Raw genomic sequence first — 23,986 nt, forward strand, 5'->3', positions numbered from 1 at the left:
GATTTTTGGCTGGAAGTTTTTCTCTTGTAATATCTTAAATATATCATACCACTGTCTTCTTGCCTCCATGGCTTCTGTCAAGAAATCAGCACTTAATCTTATTGGGTGTCCCTTATATGTTATACACTGCTTTTCCTTTGTTGTTCTCAGAATTCTCTCTTTGTCTTTGGCATTTGACATTCTGATGAGTATGTGTCTCAGAGTTGGTTCATTTCAATTTTTTTTGGAATGGGAGTATTTTGTGCTTTTTGGACACGGATATCTATATCCTTCAATAGGGTTGGGAAATTTTCTACCATTATTTCTTCAAATATTCCTTCTGCCCCTTTTCCCTTCTCTTCTCCTTCTGGGACATCCATGACATGTATGTTTGCATGTCTTTTGCTGTCATTTAGTTCCTTGAGATCTTGTTCAATATTTTCATTTCTTTTCTTCATCTGCACTTTTATATGTTCACTTTCAGAGGCCATTTCTTCAAGCTCATCAATCCTTTCTTCTGCCTGCTCAAATCTGCTATTATATGAGTCCCATGTTTCTTAAATTTCATTTATTGAACCTTTCTTTTCTAGAAGATCTGCTATTTTTCTACAAATCCTTTCAAATTCTTCTTTGTGTTCATCCAATGTCTTCTGAATATCTTTAATCTCTTTAGCCGTCTCATTAGGTTTACTAAGGAGATTTGTTTGTACATCTATGATTAGTTGTCTCTACTCCTTTATGTCATATGGAGGCTTATCTCATTCCTTTAAATGGGCCATATCTTCTTGTTTCTTGGTGTGGATTGTAATGTTTTGCTGGTGTGTTGGCATCAGGCTTATTAGAGGATTTATTCTGCCAGAGGTGGGGCTGGGCAATAAGGTAGAAACTGCAATCTGACCTGAATGGAAACAAGCCAGTCCCACCAGCAGTGTGATTTTCAGTCTGCCCTGCTTCCTCTCATGCTCAGTGCAGAGTTCAGATGGTGACACCTGTCTGACTTGGACAGGTTTAAACTTTAGCTGTTCTTAGGTTTACACTTAGCCAGCCAAATTTGGTGAAGTTGGTGCCCAACTGTTTCTTCCTCCCTTTTTTTTTTGGGAAGTGAAGTTTCAATTCCAGCCACAGAACAGTTCCCAAGGAGGCTTATGCCTCCAGTGGAGAATGGGCACTAGCCTCTGTGGTGTGGAGCACTCTACTTACAAGTATTCTCTGCAGATGGGTTGTCTCCTCCTTCCATTCCTTCAAGGATGTGGCAGAATGCTCTTCTGGTCTCCTGGAGCCCCCAAACAGGACCTTCTTCCAGCTCCAGATAACTATGGGTGTTTACTAACTGTAGCAGGAGCTGACTCTAGGAGCTCCATAATCTGCTGCCATCTTACTAGTCAAATACTTTTTATTTGGCCAAATACATTTGATCAGTAGTTTCATTAAGGCTCAACTTAATTCCTACATTCATTGATTCATTTCCTCAAATAATACAGGTTAGGCATGGCTCTTGGTGTGATAACTGTTCACACAAATACAGCAGAAAAGCATTCCTCCTGCTCTGGTCTAAAAGAGCTCTTTAGGTTTCCTAGAGCTCTCACTCAGCATTCACTGTCTTGTCTAGTATATGCCATGTAGGTATCTCTCGGCTTTGCATGTCAGCTAGTTGAGAATGATGATATTATTTTTCATATAACACTGATCAATGTCTGATTATGAAGATTTTGGCTATGCTGAGGGCAGTGTGTGCCAGGCTGAGAATTTGAAAATATATTTTGCACAGTATATTCTTCAGCTTCCAGAATAGGCCAACCAACTCATGGGTAGTTAGTGTCTTTGGGCTCTGTTTGCCAATGCCTTGTACGGGCTCACTGTTCATTTCCCACTGGGAATTCTTTTAAATTCCACAGAAGAATACCCTGACATAATTAGGAAGCACTGGGAGGATCAAGATGTTGGCTGAGTAAGGATCTCCAAAAGTCATTTCTTCCTATAGGTCAGTCAATCATCACCCAGAGCTAGCTAAAGCACCTGTTTTGGGGCTCAGGAGACCAAGAGAGCATTATGCAATATCCTTATAAGAACAGAAGGAGACTGCCTGCTACAATGAAGTTGCATGAGTAGAGCACTCCATGCCTCAGAGGCTCTTCTCATCCTCCACTAGTCACAGAAGCTGCTTGGAGAGCTATTATGATTAGTGTTTCTATACATTAGCAATGCATAATCTGAGGAGGAAGTCAGGAAAAAATTCCATTTACAATAGCAACTAAAAGAATTACATATTTAGAAAGAAACTTATCGGACTATGTAAAGCATTTATATTTAGAAAAGCACAATGCTTTGTAAAAAGAAATTAAAAAGGCCTGAAAAATTAAAGAATATTCCATGCTCATGGATTAGAAAACTAAATATCATTAAGATGTCAATTCTACCCTAATTGATATACAGATTCAATGCAATCCCAATTAAAATTCCAACAGCTTTTTTAAAACAAATGGAAAATACAATTATCAGTTTAAATTGGAGGGTAAGTGGCCCTGAATAACCAGAAACATCTTAAAATGAAGAAGCAAAGTTGGAGGACTCTCACTTCTGGATTTTGAATCATATTATCAAGCAACTGTGGTAAAAACAGCATGGCACTGGATTAATGATAGACACATAGACTAATGGAACCTGATTGACAATTCATAAGCAGTCCCTCACATCTATCATCAAGTGATTTTTGATAAGCCTCTCAATCCCACCCACTGGTGCAGAATAGCTTATTCAACAAATAGTGCTGGGAGAACTCAATATTCATAGTCAAAGGAAAGAAAGAGGACTCCTGTCTCAGACCCTATACAAAAATGAACTCAATATGGATCAAAGACTTAAACAAAAAAGCTAGAACCATAAAGCTCCTAGAAGAAAATGTAGGAAAACATCGTCAAGACTTGATAGTAGGAGATACATTCTCAAACCTTATACTAAAAGCATGAGCAATGAAAGAAAACATGGATAAATGGGACCTCCTCAAATTTAAACACTCTTTTGATTCAAAGGACTTCATCAAGAATGTAAAAGGCAATCCACTTAATGGGAGAAAATATTTGGAAACCACATATACAATAAGGGTTTGATTTTCATTGTTTATAAAGAGATAATACAACTCAACAATAGAAGAGCAAGCAATCCAATTAAAAAATGGGCAAAAAATTTAAATAGACATTTCTCCAAAGAGGAAATACAAATGGCAAAAAAAAAAAAAAAAAAACATGAAAAAATGTTCAATATCAATAGCTATTAGGGAAATGCAAATCAAATTAACAATGAGATACCATCTCACACTGCATAGAATGCCTATTATAAAACAAAACAAAACAAACAGAAAACAACAAGTGCTTGAGAGGAATAAGAGAAATAGGAATACTCCTTTAATGTTTGTGGGATTGTAAATGGTGCAGTCTCTATGAAAGACAGTTTGGCAGTTCCATATGAAGTTAAATTTAGAACTGCCATATGATCCAGCAATTCCTCTATTAGGAATATATCCAGAAGAAATGAAAACTATGACATGAACAGACATCTGCACACTGATGTTCATAGCAGCATTATTTACAATTGCCATAGGATGGAAACAACCCAAAGGTATATCAACCAATGAATGGATAAGCAAAATGTAGTATATACATATGATGGAATACTATGCTGCAGTAAGAAGAAATAAAATTAGGACACATATGATAACATGGATGCTAAATGAAATAAAGTCAAGCACAAAAGGACAAATATTGTATGTTGTCACTAATATGAACTAAATACAAAGAATAAATGTATGGAAACTAAAACCTAGAGTATAGGTTATTAGGAGATAAGAGGAGGATTATGAAGGAGTACTCATGCTTAATATAAATAGAAGTTTTCATTACCTTGACTGTAAATATGTGGAAATGAATAGAGTTGATGGTAATGTTATAGTGAGTAGCAGCTGGTTTAAATGGGATTGTTGCTGAAAAACATAGTCTAGGAATGTAAATGTCAATTGAAAGAGAGCTAGAGAAAAATCTTAGGATGGAATAACATAGTGTGATGGTTAGGTTACTGTGTCAATGCATTTCTGGTTGTACACAGGAGAGTTGAACATTGTTAGGCAGAAATATATATGTGTTTGTGTGTGTGTGTCTGTTATTGTTTTTACTTAGAGACTAAGTATGGATTAAGGTAATGCATATGGTTGCCTAGTTGACAAGGGGTGGACTGTGATGGTTAGACTATTGTGTCAACTTGGCCAGATAATTGTGCTCAGTTGTTCAGTCAAGCAAGCACTGGGCTAACTGTAATACAAGGGCATTTATGGACTTTAGTCACCATTGACTTTACTGCAGTGGTAAATCATAGAGAGCTGGCTATAATTACATCAGTCAGGAGCTTGCCATCATCAATGAGTGATGCTTAAACCAATCAGTTGAATCCCTTAAAAGGGGAAGGGATTCCAACATTGAGAGAGAATTTCCCAGCTCATCTTTGGACAGCCAACATCTCCCAGTTGGACTGGGAGTCCTTCATTGGACTTTCATTGCCTATCGGTGGAACCTGGACTTGTGCATCCCCAGGGTTGCATGAGAGACTCTTCATAATCACATACTATTGACAGATATCTCTTGTTGATTCTGTTTCCCTAGAGAACCCTGACTAATACACACAATGAACCCATAGGTGGATGAGAATTGTGGTTAAGAGTATAAATGCAAGAATGCCTTTCTATGATCTAGAACAGATGTACATCACTATTGCAGGTGGTGGGAATGTGAAGAAGCTTGGGAAAAATACAATTAATGTAACCTCTGGACTGTAGTTAACAGCAATACTGTGATATTCTTGCATCAATGTCAAAGATGTACTGTCGATAATATGGAGGTATTGAAAATATATGCCAAATGTATGTTATAGACCATCATTAGTGATAATAGTCTGATGTATTATCTCATAATCTAGAACAAATATGCAACAATTGTGTGGTGTGTTGGTGAAGGGGTGTTGCATGGGATTTCTACACATGTTCATGATTGTTTTGTAAGTTCGCAACTTCTCTAACAAAAATACATTTTTAAAAAATGTAAGTAGAAAACAGATAAAAGAATTAGAGAGAGAAAGGATAAGAAAAGTATTTCAGGCAGAAGGAACCTAGAAGATAAGGTCCGAGAAGGAGTATAGGTTACTGAGGAAGTCCTTGTGTATTCCCTCTAAAGTTGGGAATTTAATACTTATTATATCTACTACCAGGGGTCTACTGAGGAATATAAAATGAAATGAAAAAGTCAGATAAGATATATGGGCATTTCTAGAGTCACCATGGTGGTTTCTTGTCATAGTAAAAACTTATTTTTAATTGTTATTATTACATTTATCAAAATACAAGTAAAACATTTTAAGTTATTAAATTCAGTTATAAACATTAATACTCTGTTTCCACATCTTGTACATTTCATTAAGTTAATGACAAGATCTTTATAACAGATAATTAAAATCCCTTAATCATCGTAAACATTTATAAATTTAACATTGAATTTTTAAGTACCTAAATGTTTATCTGACAAACAAAATGTTCCCATCTAATTCCCATTAGATTCTTATAAATCTAATATATTAAGCCTATAAATTTTGATAAATTTTTTATAAATTTTTAAGTCTTTTAAATATTCTAATATTGCTGAAGATCTTGGTGAAAATTCCTTTATACTTTTAAATCATGAATATAAAGGTAATCATCCTTTACACATTTCAAATAGAAAAACAATGTCTATTGGTCTCTAACATGACAAATCATTTTAAACATAATAAATGCAATACTATTAGATACACACAGTTAATTACAAATGTAACAGAAATATTCAGAAAATGGGTTTGATTTTTTCTTAATTTTTAACATTTAATTACAGTAGTTCTGGAGTTAAAATTCACTACATTTCCCAATAACAAATATATCATTCAAACAAATGAAGGTTCTTATGTCAATAGTTTTATATCAACCAAAACAATATTCGGCAAGAATACTGGTCTCAACTCTTGCCTAAGACACTAATTGAGAGCACAAAGCCCTGTAGTCACTAAAATAAAATTTCTGTAATTTACTAAGGACTATAGGGTCTACAGATACATCTGATTTGAATTTGAAACCTACTAACTAAATTGCCTCTTCAATTGGTTGGAGTCAAGAAATTTATTTATGGCTTAATTCTGTTCTGAAATAAATTTCCCCTGCTTCCTATCTGGTAAAGCCATGATTTTTATTGACTTTTCCATGATATCCCACTGTATTCTTTTTACCCTTTATGGATTTGTCACCTAACTTACATTCGTGACACACTGCTGTAGAACGAATATTGAACACACAATACTTTGTTTAGCATTCTCCAGATAAACAGTGCCAACAGTATTTATTCAAGGAATTAATTCGTATGACCATGGAGAGTGACAAGTTTGAATTCCACCATGCAGGCTGCAAGTTAGAAACCGTCATGAAAGTGAAGTTGAATTCTCCTGGAGAGGCTTGCTGGCTGAAGTAGAGGGAGAAACTCTTCTTTCTGACTTCTTAAATCTTCATTTCTGGCTTTAAGACCTCCAACTATTGGATGAAGAGACTCCATCTCCTTTATTGATTGTAGATGCAACAGCTACAGTTTCAGTGAACTGGCTGTAGATGCAAATCTAGCTATGATACCCTTATAGTAATGATCAGGGTAATGTTTATTTGACCAAACAACCGGGCATCATTACCTAGACAAGTGGGCACATGACATTAACCATCACAACTTCTTTCATAGGACTACTTTCAAATGGGATTGAACCCTAATAAAAGATATACTATAAGAGAACTAAATAAGATTAAGGAACAGTGACTGAGTGGTTTCTTTCAACAGTTGGCCAGTTTTTTACAAGGAAGAAATGAGATGGATCTATAAAGATCAGGGATGAGAGCTGTCTTAGAAAAGGAACAGCTAGTTAAATAACATTGAGCATGGTGCATTTAAGTATCTAAAAGTCAATCAGAAAATAAGATTAAAACAGAAAAATAAAAGAAAATTTAGTAACAAAGTAAATTAAGAAGAGAGAAGTTGGAGGGATACCTGTAAGCCAGATTTCATAGACACTTTTAGGCAAGGATAAATATTGGGGATGAAAAATCATTGGAGAGTTTTAAGCAAGGGTGTGGCATCATCGCATTTTAAAATTCTCTCTACTAATTGCTGTGTGAGAACCTGCTTTTAAGGAGTTAGAATGAAAGTAGTGAGACAAAGATGCAATTAATTGGGTGGCAAATGATGGTGGCTCCACTAAGGAAATAAATTGGTAGGTAGAGATAAATGGTCACTAGTGTATTTAAAGTATAGAATAAATAAGACTTGCTGATGAATTGCATCTGGATTCTGAAGTTAGAAGAGAAAATAAATTATCATTGATTTTACTACTCTGAAATTTGGGATTTGAGAAATACAGTTGTGAGTGTTCTGTTTAGGGTGTGCTAGGCTGGAAATGCTTATTATGTCCAGTGAAGATGTCAAGGACACAATTTGATATACACATCTGGGGTTATGGAGAACAATCAGGACTAAAGAACATATATTTGATAGTCAGTGACATGTGGGTGCATTTAAAGCCAGGAAAGAGATGAGATAATAGGGAGAGTAGGTAGATAGATAAGATAAAGGAGCCCAGGAGCAAATGCTTCAACATTTCTCCTGTTCTCTAAGTAGGAAGGAAAAGAAGAGGAACCAGGGGGAAAAAAGGATAAAAAAGTAGATGAGCAAATATTGTATAGAAGGGATAACTGAAAATTTTATTTTCACAGAAGCCCAAAGAAGAAAAGTTTCAGGATAGTAGGTGTGGAGGTGTGACCAACCACTCAAATATTAAAAATCAGCCCCATGAGATATAAACACAAAAAATAATGGAGTTGAAAACACATAGGTAAGCCAGGTAAGCCTGACTAGAGACGTTTTAGAAAAGAAGGAGAGATGAGGAAATCTTTCAATGCATGCATTTTGTGTGAAGTGGAGTGGAGAGATTCTGCACTAGCTAGAAAACTGGGTGTTAAAGAATCAAATGACTGATTTGTTTTTATTTAAAAACCACTGAATGAGCTAAATAACAAAAATAGAGATATTAACGATGCAGCAGAAAGAAGGGATACTGGCTAGAACTAAGTCTGAGAAGTAACATTTAATGATATTCAGTAAAAGTGGGTATTTGATAGTATCCGTCACAGTATATTCACTGTAACAGGAAATAAGGAAGAGAGTAAGGAGTAGAGGCTGGTAGTTTGATGATTTAGTAGTGGGAAGAATGAATCAGACTTTTTTTATTTTTCTCAATGTAATGTAAAGAAAATGAAAGGGATGTAACTTGAGGAGGTTGCTTAACAAGTTGTTAAGCAGTCATTTTAGAGAGAGAAAAATATTATAAGAAAGTATCATCAAATTGTTAGGAGGCACTGAAGGGCATCCATTTGAAACATTTGGCCATGAATTTGATTTTTACTCTGTTGCACTATATTTTCAATGATCTCAGGCAGAGTAGATGATAGTAGAAGCATTTGGCAATCATGGATTTTATATCATGGGAATTTAACAGGAAAAATAAGTAAGAAAGCTAAAAATGTCTGAAAAAGAAAAAGTATAATAAAGTACCATGGAATCTAAGCTGGCTAGAGGGGATTTGCTACACAGTGAGGAAGTCAATACTGAGTAAAAAGAGGGGTGATGCAGTTATTAATAACAATAAGGTTAATGTGATAACATAGAAAATAAACAGGGTGTAATGTTTGATTATAGGAAAAGATATCAATATATCTGAGGTGAGAAAATGAATGAAATTGTTTATTAAAGGAACAGGAAGTAATGATACAAAGGAAAATGGAAAGGAAGATATTAATCCTGATGCTAATGTCATCAATTCATGAATAGTGATGAGGGAGTTAAATATATAATAGTAACAAGTAGAGAAAGCAGAGGTAATATATGGTATAAAATTTGTCAAGAAAATTTAAAAATGAGAATAGAAACTCACAAAAAACATCCATTTCTATGTTCCAGGCTCTATATACTTAAATGTTACAAGCAGCTATATAAGTAAAAAATTCTGTCATATTTATTTCTCATTAGTGATAGAAATATCAATGACCTACAGAAAACATACACAAATTTTATACATTGGCTTTATTTTTTTTTTAAGGTTTATTTTTTATTTTTTTTTAATTTATTTCTCTCCCCTCCCCTCCCCTTCCCCCAGTTGTCTGCTCTCTGTGTCCATTTGCTGTGTGTTCTTCTGTGTCTGCTTCTATTCTTGTCAGCAGCACTGGGAATCTGTCTCTTTTTGTTGCATCATATTGCTGTGTCAGTGCTCCATGAGTTCAGTGCCAGTCCTGGGCAGCCTGTGCTTTTTGTGTGTGTGGGGTGGCTCTCCATACAGGGTGCACTCCTTGTATGTGGGGCTCCCCTACACGGGGGACACTCCTGCGTGGCAGGACACTCCTTGCCTGCATCAGCACTGTGCGTGGGCCAGCTCCACACGGGTCAAGGAGGCCCTGGGTTTTAACCCTGGACCTCCCATGTGGTAGGCACACACTCTATCAGTTGAGCCAAATCCACTTCCCTAAACAATGACTTTAAAATAATGCAAATTTGGCCCAATAAAGTGGTTAATTTGTTTAAAATATGCATTTTTAAAATTAAATCACTTCTAAATTTTAGAGCAGGAATAGTCAAACTTTTTATGTAATGTACGAAAAAGTAAACATTTTAGACATTGTGAGCCACACAGCTTCTGTTGCAACTATTCATCTTTACTACTCAAGTGGATAAGCAACAAAATACAATATGAAAATGAGTTTGTGGCCATGATGCAAATAACTTCATTTACAAAACCTAGTGAAAGGTTAAATTTGCCATGTTGTCCATAGTTCGCTAATACCTTCACCAACATAATTAAAATCTCAGTTCTAAACCAATTCACAAAATTCAATAATGAAAATGTCTGTATAGACCTAAATATGTACAGAAATTTGAAATCAGGCATTATAATATGAACAAAATACTTTATGCTTGGTCTTAGCCAGAAGACCAAGAAGCAATTAAAATAACTTTAAATATTCGAAAATGTGGCAATTAGAGATGACTGAGTATAGTTGTTTGAAGCTCGATGTACTCCAGAAAAACATTTTCTTAAAATTAATCCATTCCTGTAGATGTGAGCCATTGTAAGTAAGATCTTTTATGAGGTGACTTCAGTGAAGGTATGGCCCACCTTATTCAGCATGGGTCTTAATCCTATTACTGGAGCCCTTGATAAAAAGAATGAAATTCAGATTTAGAGAAAGAAAGCCATAGGAAGCTGGAAGTTGTACATCAATGGAACCCAGGAAAGAAGGGAGAGATCTAGAGATGTCAGTATGTGCCTTACCATTTAAGAAGCTAAGAACCAAAGATTTTCCGCAGCCACTCACAGAATTCCAGACTTTGGGAAGAAAGCATCACATTCATGATGTCTTCATTTGGACTTCCTTTTAGCTCAAAACTGTAAGTTAATAAATTCCCATTGTTTAAGCAAACACATTTTGTGGCATTTGCTTGAGCAATCCAGGAAACTAAACCAGATTTTGGTAAAAGGACACTGGGGTGCTTCTATTTAAAAACCAAAAGTGTGGAAATGCCTTTGCAATTAGGTAATGAGTAAAGGCTGGAATAATTGTGAGTTGCTTTAGAAAAAGCCTAGATTGCTTTCAGGAGACTGTTGGTAGAAATATAGATTGCAAAGCACTTCCAACGAGGCCTTTGAAGAAAATGTTGACTATGTTATGTGAAACTGAAGGAAATAGTCCTTTACACTGACAAAAAGATTAGAAGAATAAGATTCTTTTGTTTTGTTTTATTTTATTGTCTTTTTTTAAGATACATAGATCACACAAAATGTTATGTTAAAAAATATAAGAGGTTCCCATATACCCTCCTCCCCTCCCCCACCACCCACTCCTCCCACATCAACAACCTCTTCCATCAGTGTAGCACATTCATTGCATTTGATGAACACATTTTGGAGCACGGCCTCACCACAGGGATTATAGTTAAAATTGTAGTGTACATTCTCTCCCAGTCCATTCAGTGGGTTATGGCAGGATATATAATGTCCTGCATCTGTCCCTGCAATATCAGTCAGAACAACTACAAGTTCTGAAAATGCCCCCATATCATACCTCTTCTTCCCTCTCCCTGCCCTCAGCAACTCCCGTGGCCACTGTCTCCACATTGATGATACTATTTCTTCCATTGCTAGAGTCATGATAATTCAATGCCAGTAAGTCTACTCTAATCCATATTTTATTGCCCCATCCTGAGGACCTGCAATGGTGATATCCATGCCACCTCTAAATCAAGAGGGGGCTTAGATCCCACATGGCTTATGGATGAAATTTTCCTGCTTGCAGTTTTGTAGACTCTCTTGGTTCCCTGGTGTGGAGGTTGACCATTCCCACCTCCCTTTTAGCTGACCTGGGTAAGTCCAACAAACCAGAGAGTATGTGTTACAACTCTGCTGAGGCTGAGGACCCAGCTGGCACATGGACAGTCCAGAGATTCAAGTCTCCTGGACATAAACCAACCCCAGTGTCAACCACAGGTTCAGTAAAAGTGACAGAAGAAGCATGTTTAGAGAAGTCCCATCTGAGTCCAAGTCCATCACACTCAGAGGCACAAATTCCAAATTAGGGCCCACTGGTATGGCAGTGAACTCCAGAGCCATCTGCCATGACCATAGGACCTGGGTGTCTCTGTAGCCCTCAGGAGCACCACTACCTGGTGTTGTATCTATTCTGGCTTCTCGGGAATCCTGCTGAGGCATGCATAAGTGTGACTCCTCTGATGACTTTCCAACTCATTTTGAAGTCTCTTAGCAACATAAACTGATTTGTCTTTACATTTCCCCCTTTTATTCAAGGCCTTTTATTAGTTTTATCACTAGCTGGTGCTAGGTAGTAATCCCTTAGTGCCAGGGAGGCTCCTCCCCAGGACTCATATCCCATGCTGGGGGGAAGATAATGCATTTACATCTTGTCTTTGGCTTATAGAGTGGCCACATTTGAGCAATGTAGAGGCTCTCAAGAGGTAGCTCTTAGGCACCCTGCAGCTCTAGGCCTAGTTGAAATTTCAAGCGCACAGGTTCATAAGCATAGTCATCAGTATCAAGGGCCCATTATTGGACTATCCTTCTTCACTGGCCTTTGCCCTTGCACTTTGGTGATTGTTGCTGTTCCATTGGGGAATGTGACAGAGCTCTCCAGGATGGGAACTCAGCACTCAGTTTTCATGTGTAACTCTACCCACTATGACAATACCCAATGAACATCCAAACATATTGATATACCCTATATGCATGCCCTGGAGAACTCCCTCCAACCCATTCATCCCCAATCAATGACACCCCACACCATTGCTCCTCCCCTGCCATAGCTGAACCCATCTGTGACCCAAAACTTCTCCAAAAATGAGGCCTAATATATTGCCAAATTCAATTAGTAGGAAAGTGAAATAGTAATGATAGGTTTAAAGATTAGAAATAGAATACATAATAATTTAAAAAAACTAAAATTAAGTAAAAAATAAATTGGAGTATTAAAAAATGAAAAATAAAACTTTTTTTTGTCATTTTGCCTTTCATCACTGTTATAGGTGTTGCCCTGCATGTACAGTGGCAAGGCAATCTTCCATTTATTCCTCAGTGCCTACATCCTTTTTTTTAACATTTTAAATTATGTCTTCAAAAAAGTTTTAGGGCACAGTAAAGACACATATAGAATATAGGGGATTCCCATATACCCAATATCAAACCATTTTCCCCTTTCCCCAGCAATGACCTTTTTACATGTGGATGTTACATTTGCTACAAGTGATATACAGATATCGATATATAGCTACTAACTATGGGTATGTTATGGCTTACATTATGGTTTATATTTTAGACTGTACATTTTTATAAATTTTTAGTTACATTATGGCTTACATTATGATTTACATTTTAGACTATACAATTTATAAAAAAATTTTTGGTGAAATTTAAAATGGCCTGTATCCATCATTGCATAATCTTGCAGAACACTTCCATTGCCCCCCAGTTACCCGCTCTTCCATCCATTCTATTCCTCTCTCCTCCCCTCAGGACTCACAGTGACAACCAAGCTTCAGTGCTTGAAGGACAAGATTCACAATACTTGCAACAATGCTGTTTGAGAGCATCAGGCCTCCCCAGGATGGTGATACAACACCTTCCCTCTCATTGTATGGGTCTCCACCCACTGATATGACACACTATGACAAGATGAACACTCACACTCTCTCTAGAAGCCTGACCCAGGGGCACCCTGTGGAAGAATTACATTCTGGTGTCAGATGGAAAACTGAACTTGAACGTAATGAACTTGGCTATATAGCTGAGGAGATTTCAAAACTAGATGTGGAAAGTGCAGCCTGGTTTCTCTTTGCAGTATATGGTAAAATGTAAGAGGAAAGGGATAAGCTGAGAACTGAACTCTTGGGTATAAAGAAGCCACAAATTTTTTATTTGGAAAATGTTGAACTTCTGTGAAGTGAGTTCTGAGAGAATAGTGGCACATATGAGGTTTAAACTGAATATGGAATCATCAGAAAATTGCATGGAATTCAGCATTGGAGATGCAGCTATCCAGGAAGAATCTGTGGAAAGTTTTATTATCTGATGGATTGGGACCCTTTGAACTATACACAAAACTGACAAGTTTTTTGTGAAGTTTTTATGAATAGACCCACTTTTAGCTTAGATTAAAAGGAACAGAGATCACCGGACATTGTAAATCCTCACAGGGCCTACATGATGGAATAGAGGAGAGTATGGGCCATGATGTGAACCAATGTATATGAGGTGCAGAGGTGCCCAAAGATGTACTTACCAAATCCAATGGATGTGTCATGATGATGGGAACGAGTGTTGTTGGGGTGGGGGGAGAGGGGGGGTGGGGGGGTGGGGTTGAATGGGACCTCACATATATATTTTTAATGTAATATTATTACAAAGTCAATAAAAAATAAAAAATAAAAAAAAAAATTGAAAAAAAAAAAAAAGGAACAGAGAATAGAAAAGTTGAAGGAAAAAGCACTTTAAGGGCAGAACCAAGGAAGCTGAGGTCTGGACTGAGGATATCTTCTCCAGTAAAGAGAGTGGGCCCACCCATGTGAGGGGAAAGGGTGAGCCTGGCCCTGTGCTTAGAGAGGGTTGGCCTTCTGCCCCATTGTTCAGGAAGACTGTTACCAATCCAGCAATTAAAGAGGTTTTATCCTATGTCCCAGGCCTGTGGAAATCTGACTGCCAACCAACAGCTCTGAGTCAGTGGAACTTGTGCCTCAGCATTTGCAGAGAGCCCCGTTGTCATCCTGATACTTGTTGGAAGGCAGAGATTTCACTCCAGTATTTAAGGAAAGCATGATTGGAAAGCAAGCTCTTTGAAGGGATGAGACTGCTTCTTCATTGCTCAGAGGACAAAACAACTTTCCATTGATGACTCTCAGACCATTTAACCTAATGGATTATGACCTGCTGGCTTTCGGTATTGTTTGGGATCAGGACCCCTGTTTTCCTTCCAGTTTCTTCTTATCTCAAGGTGAGTGATTTTTCTGTATCTTCCCCTTCATTGTATATTGGAAGCAAACAGCTTATTTATTAGGTTTCAAAGATCCACAGACAGATGGCAACTGTGCCCCCTGAAACACCAGAACAATAATCAACTTTGATGAGACTTTGTACTTAGCCCTGTTTCTCAAATGACTTAAGACTTTTGGGATGCTATGATAGAATGAATATGTTTTTCATGTGAAAGAAACATGACTTTTTGGAGTTTAGAGGGTGGAGTGTGGCGTTTTGATTCCTATCTACTCTAGAAAAGTATGTTCTTAAATTTAATCAATTCCTGTGGGAGTGAATTCATTTTACACAGGACCTGTTGATGAAGCTCAGTTCAGAAGGTGTGGCCCACCTCAATCAAGAGGCATCTTAATCTTATTACTGCAGCTCTTTAAAAGAGAATGAAAATCTGACTGAGAGAGAAAGTCAAAGTAAGGAAGAGGTTAGAGATCAATCAGAACATGGAAGAGAAGGGAGAGATCAGGAGACCCTACCATGTGCTTTGCCATATGGCAGAAGTGTTGAGGATTGCTCGCAGCCAGTCTCAGAATGTCACAGGCTTCAGGGAAAAGAATCGTCTTGATGACTTTTTGATTTGGACTTTACTTTAGCTTCAAAACCATAAACTAATAAATTCCTGTTATTTAAGCCAATCCACCTTATGGTATTTACTTGAGCAGCCCAAGAAACGAAAGCAAGAACTGAGAGAATTTTGAAAGCATGAGAATAGTGACTCCTCATGTACATGGAGATCATCAATAAAATTAAGAACTGATTTCAGAAACCATGAAGGCCAACAGACACTGAGAAGATATACTGAAGGTGCTGGGGAATAAATAGAAAAAATAGTCAAACGAGAATTCTACAAAACACACACCTGTTCTTCAATAATGAAGGATAAATTAAGACATTTCCAGATTTTAAAAAAAATTGAAATAGATCATTGTTAGTAGACCTGCCCTGCCACAAAGTTTAAAGGGAGACTTTCAGTCTGAAATAAAAACACATGAGACAGTAACGAAATCTACATTTAAGAAATTTTAAAGGTAGATGCAAAGGAAAATATAAAAGGCAGTATATATGTATTTTTTTGCTTGTAAAACCTTTATTTCTATCTGATTTAAAAGATAACCGCAGGTAGTAAGAATTAGATTTCTATGTTGATATGCCATCCATATATAAAGATGTTGTTTGTGACAATAAGAGCATAAGGAGAGTGGAACAGAGCACTGTCAGAAAAATTTATATATACAATTGAAATCAAGTGGTACTAACTCAAACTACATTGCCATAATTTAAGATGTTAATTGCGATCTATAGGGAAGCTACTAAGAAAATAAATTTTAAAATACACAAGGAATTAAATAATAGAAACAAGGAATTAAATAATACTCTAGAAGTTATTCATTAAACATAAAAGAAGGCAATAATGGAGGAAGTGAGAAACATAAAGACATTGCACACATAGAAAATTAAAGCAAAATGACAAAAGTAAGTCTTTTCCTATCAGTAAAAACTGTAATTATGAATGGAATAAACCCTCCAATGAAAATCAAATATTAACATAAGGAATAATGAAATAATCATGATCCAACTGTATTAAAGGGAATCATCATAGATTTAAATATGTGAATAGACTGAAACAAAGATTGAAAAAAAATTTCCACATGAACTATGACCAAAAGAGAGTTTAGTGACTATATTAATATCAGACAAAATAGATTCTAAGACAAAAAGTGTTTCTAGAAACAGAGAGATATTACATAAAGATAAAACCATCAATCTGTCAATAATATATACAAATTGTGTATGTATATCACCCAATAAAACCCTAAAATACACAAAGTAAAAGGTGCCAAAATAGAAGAAATAAATAGGCAATTCAAAAATAATTGGTGATTTTGATACCCCACAATCAAAAATGGATAGAACAAGTAAACAGAAGATGAAAAATAGAAGACTTGAACAACATGATACACGAGCTAGATGAAACAAAGGGTAGAACACTCCACCCAACAACTGCAGAATAGGCATTCTTCAGAAATTCACCAGAAATTTTCCCCAGATCATAAAGTAAGCTCATTCATAAAACAAGTCTCAGTCAAATTTAACAGATTTAAATCAAACAAAATATGCTGTCTGACCACAAGGGATTGAATTGAAAAATCAATACCAGAAGGAAATTTGGTAAATTCATAAATATTTAGCTAATTAAATAATACATTCCTAAATAACCAATGGATTAAAGTAGAAATAACTGGGGAAATTAGAAAATAATTTTAGATGAATTAAACCCAGAAGATACAAAATGCATAGGGGATGCAGTGCAAGCAGTACTCAGAGGGACATTTATAATACTAAAGATCTACATTAAAAAAGACCTGAGGAGGTGGGGCAAGATGGCATCAGAGTAAGAGCTTCTGCATAAAACCAACTGAGTGGGGACAAAATCCTGCCTGAGTGAACTGTTTTGGGAACCCACAAAGCAGGAGGCTGGTGGACATCAATCTGGAGAGAGTGCAACAAGAAGAATGATTGCACAAGGTAAATTAGACATCAACAAGGTAATAGAAGAAGAAGAACAAAGTGTCAAAGAGAAAAATTAACACACACACACAGACAGAACCTAAAAAAAACCTGAGACTAGAGGGAGAAGCTAATCAACTGAATGAACCCGCAAAAATAAAATGATGACCAGGCAGCAACAAAAAAGTGCAAATCAAACCAATAATCAGGAAGACATGGCCTAGTCCAGTGAACAAATTAAAAACCAAGAAGAGAATTAGAACATCAAACAACTAATCAAAGCTCTCCAATCAAATATCACAGACCAACTTTATGAAGTGAAAGAAGAAATTAAGGATATTAAGAAAACACTTGGAGAGCATACTGAAGAAACTGTGAACATACACAAAAAGATAATGGATATGATGGTGATGAATGGCAGCATTCAAAAATCAAAAATACACTCTCAACAAATAGAAGCAGATTTGAAGAAGCAAAGGAAAGAATTAGTGATGTGGAAGACAGTACATCTGAAATCAAACAGATTTTAAAACTGATAGATAAAAGGATAGAAAAAAATCCAGCAGGGAGTTAGGGATTTGAAAGACAGCACAAAAGGCACAAACATACACATTATTGGCATTCTAGAAGGAGAAGAGAAGGGAAAGGGGACAGAAGGGATGTTGGAGGAAATAGTGGCTGAAAACCTCCCAAACCTATTTGAGGAGATGGATGTGTATGTTCAAGACATGGATTTGTCAAATTGTTTAATGCTCAAGACAAAGAGAAAATACTAAAGGCAGCAAGAGAAAAGAGAACCATCGTCTACAAGGGCAGCTTAATAAGAATAAGTGCTGATTTCTCAACTGAAACCATGGAGGCAAGAAGGCAGTGGTATAACATAGTCAAGGTACTAAAAGGAAATAATTTCCAGTCAAGAATACTCTATCCAGAAAAGCTGGCATTCAAAAATGATGGAGAGTTCAAATTATTCACAAATAAACAGAAACCAAGAAAGTATGCCAATAAGAAACCTGCCCTTCAAGAAAACGGACTTTGGCCCAGTGGTTAGGGCGTCCGTCTACCATATGGGAGGTCCGCGGTTCAAACCCCGGGCCTCCTTGACCCGTGTGGAGCTGGCCATGCGCAGTGCTGATGCGCGCAAGGAGTGCCGTGCCACGCAAGGGTGTCCCTCGCGTGGGGTAGCCCCACGCGCAAGGAGTGCGCCCGTGAGGAAAGCCGCCCAGCGTGAAAAGAAAGAGCAGCCTGCCCAGGAATGGCGCCGCCCACACTTCCCGTGCCACTGACGACAACAGAAGTGGACAAAGAAACAAGACGCAGCAAATAGACACCAAGAACAGACAACCAGGGGAGGGGGGGAAATTAAATAAATAAATAAATCTTAAAAAAAAAAAAAAAAGAAATACTAAAGGGAGTTCTGCAAGAAGAAAGAAAAAAACAATAGAAACAGAGTTGGAGGGGAGTGAAAAAACAACCAAAAAGACAAAAAAGAGAAATAAAAACAACATATGACATACACAAATCCAAAGAAAATATGGCTAATGTAAGTAATTCGTTGAAAATAATAGCACTGAATGTTAATGGATTAAACTCACCTGTCAAAAGACACAGATTGGCAGAATGGATAAGGAAATATGACCCATCTATATGCTGTCTACAAGAAACCCACCTTAGACCCAGGGATTCAAGGAGGTTGAAAGTGAATGGCTGGAAAACAATCTTACAAGCAAACAATAACCGAAAATGAACAGGAGTAGCTATACTAATATCAGACAAAATAGACTTTAAGTGCAAAACTATTTTGAAAGACAATATGAACACTACATATTAGCAAAAAGGATAATATTTCCAGAAAAAAGAACAATTGTAAACATTTATGCACCTAATCAGGGCACCTCAAAATACATGAGGCAAACAGTGGAAAAACCAAGTGGAGGTATAGATGCCTCTATAATTATAGTGGCATTAATACACCATTAATTAATACACCATTATCACCATTAGACAGAACAACTCAACATAGAATCAATAAAGAAACAAATGCTTTGAAAACGAGAGGATCTTGACCTAATAGACATATAGAGAACACTACACCCTAATGGAATACTACTCAGATGTAAGAAAGGATACAATACTAACACATGGGATAACATGGATCAATCTTTAGGACCTTATGTCGAGTGAAGCAAGCCAGGCATTGAAGGATAATACTACATGACCTCTCTGATATGAATGAAGCAAAACAAGCTGTCGCAGAGAGCTAGAGACAATGGGCTTACAAGAAATAGGGGGGAGAGGAAGGTTGTGAGCTGATGCCTACATGGGCAAAATCTATGTTAAAGCAGAGGTAAGTAGTTGTGCAGTGAGGGATAAGATGGGGGCAGAGGGATACTATTGGGTGGGGCTTGGAAGGCTGAGGGGGACTATGGTTGGGAGGATGGGTCAGATGGTCCATGGAATTGGGGAAAGGGTTTGGGGTGAGTGGGTGAACATGGAAGATTGTCAGGTATGTGGTTGAAACTATAATGTTGAGAAAACTCTTTAGAAAATATATTAAGGTTATGTGGGTTATGGGTGGGAGTCTCTTTGTCTCTTTGGAGATAACCGTAACCTAAGCTGTCTGTCCTGACTTGTGGGTGTGGGACAATGAGAGGCTGCAGCCCTGCCCTTGGTAACCATGGCAATGACTCCAGTCCCAGGAACAGTTTATCAATGCAAACTCTATAAACTTTAAATATTCGGGGAAAATGCAAACCAAATGTGCTAAAAGCTTATCTAGAATGTATGCAGTCCATGCTAAAAGCTTACCTAGGATGTGGAAGATATATGCTAATTCAGGCCTATTGAGAACTGAAACAAAAGGACCATTTGACCCTTCCTCTGTATAAAAGGAACTCAAAATTCTTGTTCAGGGTTTGAATTTGAAACAGAAAGTTCCTGAGTCTGGCTGGCCATCAATAAACCATTTTTCCTTCTCCAAATCATTCCTGAGTCCTGGCCTTTCAATACGCACATAATTGAGCCTCTCTCAAATTCTACAACATATATGGGTTCTCTCCCAGGATTGCAAACGAAGGCCAGAGACAGTAGCATTTTGCTGCCCCTCCCAAATCCCAAAGGAAGATGGGAGGACTCAGGTGAACCCCAAATCTGGGCATCTCTGGATTAAATTTAATCTAGAAAAGATGTGGGCTCCACCAGAATCTTCCTGATGAAAATCGAGGGCAATGGAAGGTCTGAAGAAAAAGATTCTGGGAATGAAAAAGAACTCCAAACATGGAAGAAGGTAAGACTCCCCAGGTGAGCACAGTCTGTAGAACTCTAGCTTTAATTGCTAGGGAGGGAGGCTGATCACCTCCAGAGAGAACCCTAGTAGCCCCAGAAAATTGGGGGGAAGCCATTCTCTCTAGGCCTGGAAAAAGGAGAAAAACTGGGAGAAAGCCTGGTGTTTTGGGTTTGTCTAACTGCATGTTAGAATCTGGTACTGGTCTTATATCCACTGAAGGAGTGGAGGCTTGTTTATAATAGGAAGGGCTGTTTATAGGTTCGAGTCCTAATGTCCTGGAAATTGGTCTGGATTTTAAAAAACTTGTTTACAGGGAAATGGATTAGATTTTCTAGTGAAGCTTGGTCTGGGTGTAAAGTTAGACAGTGAAATAGGTCTAGTTGGAATCTTTTGTTATGGTGCTGAATTGCGAATGAATGTCTTTATATCAGATGTTAATGTTAAGTATTCTCGCTAAGGTTTGTGATGGCTGTGGGGGCAGCCATGCTGGAAAAATATATATATAGAACTTGTGGGTCAGATTAGTGACCTTTGTGTTTCTGTCTGTGTCATCTCAATGCTAGTGTTGGAGTTGTGTGGTTATGTAAAGTAGAATTTAGTTAAGCTGGACTCCTCCTTTGCCATTGGCAAGGGGGTGAATTGATTATGGGGCAAAACTGTGGAGTCTGGATGTTTGTGCATGCTCTGCTGCCTCATCTCTAGTCTGCCCCTTTGCCGGGGCTTGGAGGCCGTCTGTGTCTGTGCCTTGCACCTGCGTTTGTTGGGGCTGCCCCAGTCAGGGTGGCTGGGTCCCCAGGAGGGGTGCCAAATTTGAGTAGGTTCTGTCTGCTCATTTTGGCAGAAAGCTGGAAAGGAGTGGATTGCCCCTTTCCAGTGAGTCCACACCTTCTATTCATAAGCTGCATTCCTATTTGATTGTTGTGCACCCGACTGCCTGGAAGGGGGAAAGTGCAGGGGATGAAAAGCAGAATCAAAATAAATGAGGTAAAATTCCCTCCCTAGGGTGTCAAAGCCCAGAATACATTTGCATTCTGCCCAGGTTCTTTACTTTTCTCAATCTCTCTCTCTGTAAGACTGCAGAAATACTTTGAAATGTTTTAAAACTGTAAACTTGTCTGAAGAAAGGAGGCTATCACTTGAAAAATAGACCTCTAATCACTTGATAGCCTTTGCAATGGTCTGGCTGGGAACTTCAGGGTTGTGAGACTACAGAGAAAAAATTTTAAAAAAGGAATGAAATGCCACTTTGAAATCTATGTTTGGCTTTTGTCAGTTGCTGGCACCTAAGAATTCACAGTAAAAAGGTAAAAATGTAGTTTAAAATGAATCTTTAAATGTCAATACTCTCTTGCTGTTGTATTAAGTGCATAACTTGCAGATGAGATTTTGTTCCATTACTAGGAAAAGGCAGAACTTCACAGAATTGTTGCTAATAAAATTCTTGTAGCTTAATTAATAAAAGTATCCAATTCACCTTAAGGTTAAAACTTAATGAAAACTGTAACTAAGAGTTAAGATCAGGTATAGATGCATTTATATTATAAAACAGCAGAAAAATAATAACTGAAATTATAACTGAGTGAATTTAGCCTGAAACTATTATTGTAAGTGTAAATTCTAAACTAACCTTTCCTTTGTTTATGGTTACTTCAAGCCTAACCTCACCCTTTGCCTTTGCCTATGGTTATTTCATAACAGCTTCTGCCCCTACAGTCCAGAGAAGAGCTGGGACATCCCTGTCTCCTGTCCTGGTATTAGTAACCCTGCTTTCTCTCATGAATCCAAGTGTAAACTAAATTACTCCCTGTAGAATTCTTAGCTCTTAGGGTTAAATGACCACTGGAGTTTTATTATCTCCAAGGACTGGGGGGAATAAAGGAAGTCTCCTGCTTTAACTGTCAGTGTTCCTAAGAGTAGCAATTCATGAGAGAAACCAGTCTGTTTCCCTGAGGCTTCAAGAATTAATCTTGTTGCTTATCCAAAATTCTGCTAAGTTCAAGGTAAAATATAAAGTTCTGAAACAAAAAAGAATTGTGTTAAAACATTGGGAACATATTGGTTACAAGCCATTAGTTACGAAACAAAATTCTTGTGTAAAACTGCATGGTCATAGTGTAAAACTGCACAGTCATAGTGCAAATTAAGGAAAGTTTCAGGAGTCTTTGAAATGTTTTGCAGTCACACTTATTTTGTAAAAAATGGAACTTTTAAGCAACTAAAGTTATGTTTTTGTGCCAAACTATTCATGTTTGCCTATTTGCTCAAATTGTTGAGTTAAATACGCAGTTATATAAGTAATATATATTTTTGGACCCCAAATTAAGCTAAACAGTATATAAAATAATGCAAATTATAAGTAACATCAATGAGTTGTGTTTCTGTGTCTAAATCTATTTGTGTCTGCCCATTTGCTCAGTGTATGTCTTCATATATCAGGATGATAATATCAAATTAACAAGTGAAAATTCCTAAAAGAACTCTATTCAAATTGTTAAAAATTAAATATGCAGTTATATGTGAATAAATATTCTTGGATCCCAAATTAGACTAAGCAGTATGAAAAGGTCTTATAGAAATCTAACTATAGGAACTATTGGGAAAGGGCCTCCTCTTTGCAAGAGTTTTGAGGGCAGGACTAGGTGTAGCATATTAAACCTATCTACTAGGCTGGGGAGTTAAGAATCAGTTTGCCCTGTAATTTCCCAGTTTAAATCCTTTAACAGCCATAAAATAAGGGTAGTTAGTAGTTCTGTTGACAAATTTTAGTAAGTAAAGTCCATAAAAACTATGGAGAAATCTTTCCTGGATTATGATTAAACAAATTAGGTAATTGTGTAATATGTTTTGAAATCTGGTAGTCAGCATGCTTTTAAAAATTATTCATTTTCATAACTTAAAGAAGTTTTAGCTTCCTGTAAAAAAAAAAAGAACATTCCTTGCATAAACTCTAATGGTTTCAATTTTATTTAGCTTGAGTGTAATCTCCCATAGTTTATAAATTACCCATTATCTAAATTAACATTATATGTACAAAATATTTACAGTAATAAAAATTGTAAGTTCACATTAATGAAATTAAGCTAGAGCAGAAAGATTGTAGATATGCTCTCTTAAATAAACCAAGTTCTTTGGTTAGTAATAGTATTTTAATAAGTTTATTTAACATGAGGTAACTAGTCAGTGTGGTTGTAATCAATTATAAAGAATTTGTAAAACATCTTCCAAACTGAAAACATTTAAATAGTTCTAGTTCTAGAAGTCATTATTAACTAAAAACTTGAATTGGTATTAGTGGCAAAGAATAACTTCGTGATTATAAAACCTGTCTGAAGGCCACCACAAGGTACATATTTAAATAAATGGTAATAAAAAATTATCTTGGGTCTATTGAGAATCTTCTGTTTTCATTTTAACAATGAAAAATTGTTTTTTCCCCTGTATTACTAAAGTAAAATACCTACTATTATCTTCATGGTAAAATTGTGTAAGTAAACAATCATTTGATATATGATGTGTTGCATTAAAGTG

Source organism: Dasypus novemcinctus, chromosome 14, assembly GCF_030445035.2.
Source record: "Dasypus novemcinctus isolate mDasNov1 chromosome 14, mDasNov1.1.hap2, whole genome shotgun sequence".
Classification (NCBI taxonomy): domain Eukaryota; kingdom Metazoa; phylum Chordata; class Mammalia; order Cingulata; family Dasypodidae; genus Dasypus; species Dasypus novemcinctus.